The following is a 7,676-nucleotide window of genomic DNA, read 5'->3' as shown; positions in this document are numbered from 1 at the left end:
CTGCTTAGGGAGGGCTCCTATGGGTCTGGCTGTGCTTTAAAGTTTAACATCATATGCAGTGTCCATGAAGAGCTGTTTTCTCCTCTGGGTCATGCTTATGCTCTGCGTCAGGTTGTTTCTCACTTTCCCATCCTTCCTACCTGTTATGAACCACAACTGAACAAAAATCCAATAACTGACATGTCTGAAAGTAATACTTTTGCACCTCCTGTAGCTCTGCCCTGCATGTGTGGCTTTCATTCCCTTTGGGGGGATTTGGGACACTGGTGTTCAATGGCTGTTACATGTAACATCTGGAATATTAACAACAATCAGTGTGGCAAGGGATAGTGAAGATGGAAAATGACACATGCCAGAGTTGGCCATTAATAGGATTACTATTCTGTTGTGTGACTTTTGAGTTAGGACATTCTATCCCAATATGAATATCTTCTCTGTCTCTAGGGCAAAAACTTAATTCCGTTGCTTTTTTAACTAGTTGCAATTTAAAATATGTCTACCCTTTATTACAATCATTTATTTCCCTTCAACATTTTATGAAGTGTGCTTATTAAATGAAATGGTGAGTCTGGCACTGGCATGTCTCTTGTGCACTTCTTTTTTTCTTTTTTGCATTTCCTTTCTTTTGGCAGGTCCATGCAAAGGGAGTAAGTTTCTGTGGGCTGTGCATGCTTTTCCACCCTTTTCCAGGATTTGTCACATCTCCTGGAAGGCCTTGTAATGCACAAACCATGAATTTATATCCCAGCAATTTGCCAAGTCTTGTCAAATCCTAACATTTTTGTTGGCAACTATTTGCATCTCTCGTCTGAAAGAGGGTAACTTAGATCATCCAGTCACAATGCTGTTCTTTGGATGCCTTTTGGTGGTTGATGTGTTAGTTTTGATACATGGTTAATCTCTGCTTGCAAGGGGCCAACCACTATATTTCATGTCCTCACTCAGTGAATCTTTTGCAAAGTGGACATTCTGCTTCATCAGCTGATTTTCCAGCTTTACACATCTGCACTTGCAGTCCCACTTCTCTCTAGTGAAAAATGATCTGAGGAAAAGAAAAATATTAAAAATTAAATAGAGGTAGTGCTTCTTCCTTCCTTCAGATACAGTTTCTTTGTTAGGTACAGTTGCAGTGACACCTACCAGACTGTAAGTGAATCTATCCAGTGAGCTGATCATATATTTATTTTGGGGGGAAGATGCTGTTCATTTTTAACTCATACCTGTCACCTTAGTGCAGCAACCCCAAAACTTCAGCCCTTGGGTTGTGAAACAGGAGTAATTTAAACATTTATAACATGAAGAAGTGTAAAGACAAGTTACTGTTCATTACAGCTTGTTCAAACAGCTCTGGGTGAGAGAATTTTTTATGAGTTTAAATGCCTAAAGAATAAAATAATTCTCTTTTTTTTTTGCACTGAACAGGATTAGTGGTGACAAAACCAAAGGGATACGGAATTTCCTCAGGTAGGATCCATGAGGACAATATTTATTGGTTTTGGTTACTAGCTCCACCAGGAGTGAGAAAGTTCAATAATAATCAGTGCAACAGATGTTAGAGCACTATGTCTAGTCCTGCCATATGCTCTTTGTTATGAGTCCTTCTGGATGCCATCCATCCTTGTACCAGTGCTCACTCAAAGCATCAATCCATAGCAGGAAGAGTGAACCAAGGCATATGCACCAGAACATCTGGGAGAGTCTGCCTACCTCCTCAGCTAGTTCAGAAGAGGGGAATGCAAGAGCCAGGCTGTGTTTATGTTCATTGCCATCTATACATGACCTAGGCTATGCTGGGGACACAGAATGGGTACTTAATGGGTACACAGAAAATGAAGAATCCACTCCAGGCAGTTGTTTTGAGTCATTCCTTGTGACTTATTGGGATAGCAGACCTCCCTCTGAAATGAGGCATTCCTTGCCCTTTAACACAGTGTTGCTTAAATTCATTTTGAGTATGAATGTATTCACCAGCCTCTGTCTGTGTCATATTTTCAAGAATGATACATAGTCACGCTTAGTCACACAAGGAACCCATGTTTAAATTTGTGCCCCAGATGGACTCTGTCCTTTTTTTTCTTCCTGTTTGAAAGCAAACACACTGCCTTCTCATGCACTAGTTCAGTCCTGTATATCAGCAATGGCGGAGAGAAGCAGATGCCAGAGGAGCTGGAGGAAGAGAAAAGACAGGCTGTTGCTACTTCTAACATCACCTCAGGAGATCATGAGTAAGGGACAGAAAGGTGAAAGAAAAAAAACCAACACCAACACTTTTGTTGGAAGACATCCATGAGTTTTTCTTTCAGTTTGAGGAAAATCTCACTAGCTGTTAAAAAACAGGGTGTGCACTTTAAAATTGAGAGCTATTTCATCAACGAATCCCAGCTTAAGAACAAGTGCAAACATTCAGCTGCCTCCCTTTTGCTCTGTGTCTCTCTTCTTTCCTTGAGCCTCCTCCCACCCCAAGAGAAAATATCAGTCTGTTTTCAGCTGTGGGTACATGTGTCTTTAGCTGCTTGGTGAGAATTAGTAATTGAGATGTTACTCCAGTCAGAGCAAGCAAATTGGCATGTCCCTGTGCACCTTTGCCTTGTGAGGGCAGAGTGAGCCAAGCACACAGTGGTAGGCAGGCAGCCCCAGTTGTGCCTGGGTCCCCACGACTCCAGCATTCCTGGGCACAAGAAGAAGGAGGCTGTTGTGTAAGAGAGGGGAAATGGGAAGATATTTACTTTAAAGGATTTCATGCTTTGCTCCAGAAAAAATGGCTAGAATTCCAATCTGGTTTTGACAAAAAAATCTCAAGCTCTTTCCATGGTAGCAGTATTTTTGGTTGCTTAAACTATCTTACTGAGGACATAACTGGTTTTAGTTCCTTGACATATGTCTAAACTTCAGTAAAAGTGAGTCATATCTAGTTGTTGGGTTTTCCTTCTGGTGGCAAATCTATTTTTTCTGCCTTGTGCCATGCTGTGCTGTTTGCACTGCATGGCAATCTGATCTCTCAAGGTGCTGAGTGGTTCTCTCAGCACCTGTACATCAACATGGTCTCTGCACTCAATCTCACACCATACTTTACTGGATAAGGCCTCTGGTGTTTAAGTGCAATAGCAACACCATCATGTCACAGGACTGTTTACCCACTGACCATACAGTCCTGGTTTTGAGCATGTTTCAGAATGATGTTGAGAACCTGTGCACTTTTAGAAGCTAAAAATGGCTCAATCCAGATAAATATTTCTCATTAATTTAATAGTGTACATTATAAGTATGATAATTATCTTTTTCCTTCTAACAGATTGAGTTATACCAAATTTGGTGTTACATTAGTGAATATTACACTTTCACAGCTCTCTGTGTGTATCAGATTTGAAAAGTTTATTTTGGTATATGATCTGGAGACTTCATCCTCTGCATCCCTCTCACACTATGCTGAAGCGAAACAATGAAACTCATTCCTTTAAAGTCACAATCTCCTTTGTGTTATTTCCAGCACAGATTTGTAATAGAGGGATATCAGTATCCTAAAGAGTCTCCCTGTTTTTTCACAGGCAATGAACATGGTGTTGTTCAATGAGAGGTACATTTGCAAACCTCACTTTTTGCCAGAAAATGCCTGTCCACTAAAACAAGATTGTTGGTTGTTGTTGTTTTCCCTATGAATAAGCAGCATTTGGAGGCAATGTTTACCAAATCCAAGATGCATTTTTTTTGGAACAGAACTATATGATATCAAATGCATATGGCTTTATTGCTGTAAATTAAACTGCCATTCAAGTGACTCATTGCAAACAAGCAATCCAAAAGTAAAAGCTCGTCTGTATGATTATGTATGTATATATTTACACATCACACTTTTGGTTCTCATTTGGCAACTGTAGGCTGGACAGTTAATCTGGATATCTCCTGCTGTGGCACTGGGACATGTTCCCCTATTGTGGCAAGAGCACATATGGAATTTTATGAGTCTGCTCTGTCCCTTTGCTAACAGGCTTCACCTTTTACCTCCAAGAGCTGAGGATCTTGATTTTAAATCCAGAGTTTACAGGTTCAGAACTTGCAGGCAACCTCGCCAGAGATGTTCTCATATGGGCCCAAAACCAGCGATAAAAAGGCCAACTAAAGAATCATGATTTTATCCTTCCACACTATAATTCTTCTTCCATTTTTACTGGATGTCAGTATTGCTTTCCAAGTTTTGTGATAATTGGTTAATCAAAATAATTCACAAAGAAAAATATGCTATTTCCCAGAGACAATTGCATATTGAAGTGCTTTTTTATGGTAGATGAGTTTTCAGTGTGTCATCTTTGAAAATATGGGCAAACAAATTCTTTCTTCGGTCCAACAAAAACAGCCACAGAAAGAAAAGGATGCAAAATTCAGGGTGTTGCAAGTTCATTTTCAGAGCTAAGCTGTGGTCTCTCTATTTTAGTCTTGCCAAGAATGCATGCCAAGTTGAGGTTGACCACATTTTGTTACCTCTGTTTTTGCTATTCTACCTTATTCCTGAGACAAGTGGGAAAAATGCGTCTGAGAACTGTCTTTAAACCCTAGATTGTCTTTAAAGCCTAGATTGTACATTTTTAATGAAGAGAGGGCATGTTCCACTACTGTGCACTGCTGTCTGGGCCTCAGATTATTATATACTGTTTTGAAATTCATAATTATAACCAGGTTTGTGATGGATCACATGCCTCTCTAGGCAAAAAAAATATTCTGTCATCCTGAGAGATCTGCTATTTCAGAGGAAAGCAACTAATTCAAAACTAGCATTTGAATACTTTTAGCTTTACTTCCTTTGGCCTCCTCTACCCAAGGTGTAAAAAATGTCAATTTCTATATTTCTGGGAAATTAATTTTCAAGACCGACTTTGAGCCAGTAACCTGGAGTGCTAACATAGTCCATGTGTTTGACGAGTAAAGGTTGATTGAAAAGTATGAAAGTTCTAGCAAAAGTGCTTTTTTCCTGCTCCTTGTATTCCATTATACTGATGATAATTCACAGTTATTCATGTCTGAGCCCTGATCCCAAGTGAAGCTGAGACAAAGGTAAAATGCATGGAATTTATTCCCGATAGGTGCTGCTTCTCCTGCTAAGCAAAAGCGCAGTATTTATAATATGCTTTCCTGCAGTATGTGTCATCTTTCTGCCCCTCTCTTAAGACTTTGGTTCTCACCCAGTTGTTTTTTTTTTTTTAAACTACCTCTCATGTTAATACACATTTTGTGTTTTCTTAATATAAAAGCTGTCATGCTGATCTTCTGCTTCCTTTATTGAGAAAACAGTAATACACAGACGATGGTGGGAAAAAATTGAGAGGGAGGGAGAGACAGAAAGGAAACAGAAATCATAACCCAAACCTTTGCACTGATTATTGAAATAGCCAGTGTTCCCTCGGGCTCTGACAAAGGGAAAGGTACTTCTACAGTGTCTTGGAATATTTTTCTTCTGCACAGTTCTGACTTTTCATGACATAATGCTACAGTGAGAGAAGAGGAGAAAAGAAACAGAGCTCGGAGGTTCTACAGTAAGTTTTTCATTGTCTTTCATAGTGCCACTTGCAAGTAACAAGTCCCAGGTAATAGTAATGTTAAGGTGTTTAAAACTATGATTCTTAATAGTTCTGTGTAAAATTATTTAGCAAGCCCATTATTCCAGTATTAATGTTTTCTCCTCCTTTGTGGAAATTTTGTAGTTTAAAATATGCAGTGTCAGAGCAACACTTTTAATGTAGATTCATTACCATATTTAGTACTAGTGCTTTATTACTAGTTGAAAATATTTATAGACTTATAGAAAGCTTTGGTAAGCCTCAGATCCAGTTTTCAGCAAGATATTTAAAGACAAAAACGAGACAAATAAATGCAGTGAAAGACTTCAGTGAATAGATTCTGTACAGTCAGGAGGGACTTTACACAAGTACAGAACATTTCCCTCGGTGAGAGACCCAAATCATAGTCAGAGAAGTGCAAAACTTTTAACACATTCTGCCTGTCAGGGGCTGCTTTTTTCCTTCTGAGCTGACTCACGTTCAAATTAGATTTAAAGCAGTCTTAAGACTCGCATATTTCGCTGGACTTCAGATCTTCTGAAGACAAGTCACTGGCAAAAATTCTTCCAGATTTCAGGGTGCATAAAAGGGTAATGCTGCTGTGGCAGCAGCTGCCAAGGTGAGCTGTGCACAATTGGCCAGGAAGAATCAGGACGGACGTGGAGAGGGAAAGGATGCAGCAGCTTTCTTCTCCACAGCAAGGCATTTGGTACTCTTTGAAAAATCAACTAACAGACTAAAAAATATGCCATTAACCAAAATGTTTTTCATAATTAAAGTTAGGTAGCAATGGATTACTGAGCTCCCCTTACCAAAACAAAAACAAAACAAAAAGCAAAAACAAACAAAAAACCCTCAAAACAACACTACCAAAAAAGGCTTCTCCTTGCAACTGCCAGGAGACTACCTGAATTTGCAGTTGTACAATATTTCTTGTCTAGAAGTGCTGCCATTCTTCTAAATACAATCTATAACCACACAGGCACAAGTTCAGCAAATCAGGAAGCAAAGACCGATTGCTGGGAAATGTTTTGCTTTCAATTATTTTCTCCATACAAGCCAAAATTCTAGACAAAGGGTAACAAAATCCTACTGGTTTATCTGTAAGTATACACTGATTTAGAAATGCTATTAAAATTGTTTATCTGGAAATCACCTACCAGAGAAAAACTGAAAATAAAAATGTTTTCAGGTAGGTGTGTGTTGGGGTTACGGTTTAGGGTGGAGTGCCGCTGTGAATAAGATTCCTAATGCTGCTTCCATCACAACTCTGCATTTGAGGTCAATTACTTTTATTTTCTTTCCTGTTACATTAACTTGTGTTTCAATACTTAAAAGATACAAGATATATTTCTCATGTCCAGTATATATGGCACTTGCTAAAACATCTCCTGACACACCAGCTAATTTTAGTGGGGAAGGCTAAGAGATGCACCATTACTTATTGTTTCTAATGTGTTTCTTAATGTGAAACTTGTCATTTTCAGCTATGATGCTGACTCAGCAGTAGGTTTATTTCCAGAATTACTATAACAACTTTAGCTCTCAGAGTAACAAGGGACCCATGATTCACAGGTAGAGAACTGCAAAACAGAAAGAGGTCTTTTTCCATCTTTTAATACTGAAAAATAAACTAGTAAGAATTAATAAAATAGTCCTGGGCAACTTCTGAGACACTGGGGGTGGGGGGGGTGGAGTGGGGAACAGCGTCAATAGAGCTCCCATTTCACAGACAGATTGAACACGGCCATATTTGATTTGGGTTTCTTCTTAAATAGAATAGAATAGAATTAACCAGGTTGGAAAAGACCTTAGAGATCATCAAGTCCAAATATATAGCTTGCATTATCTTACACATGCTGCACAGCAAGATTTAGAGGGATCACTTGTTATTTCCTTACATCTACTTCACAGATGTCAGAATCAATCACTGTTTTGGGCAGATGTTTTCTTACTCTTACATCACAGTAAAGAAACATTTTGTACATGTAAACTTTCTTTTGGTTTATAGTGTTTCATCACTGTTCTTTCTTGTGCCCAAGTTTTGGGGAACATTGGGGTGCTAAGTATAGATTTAGAAGGGGCTATTTAAAAAGTACTAAACATACCAGAACACCACTGAATCCA

Source organism: Melanerpes formicivorus, unplaced genomic scaffold, assembly GCF_026170545.1.
Source record: "Melanerpes formicivorus ecotype bairdi unplaced genomic scaffold, bMelFor1.0.p_v2 SCAF_43, whole genome shotgun sequence".
In the NCBI taxonomy this organism is placed as follows: Eukaryota; Metazoa; Chordata; class Aves; order Piciformes; family Picidae; genus Melanerpes; species Melanerpes formicivorus.
Note: the sequence above shows the minus strand (reverse complement) of the source record.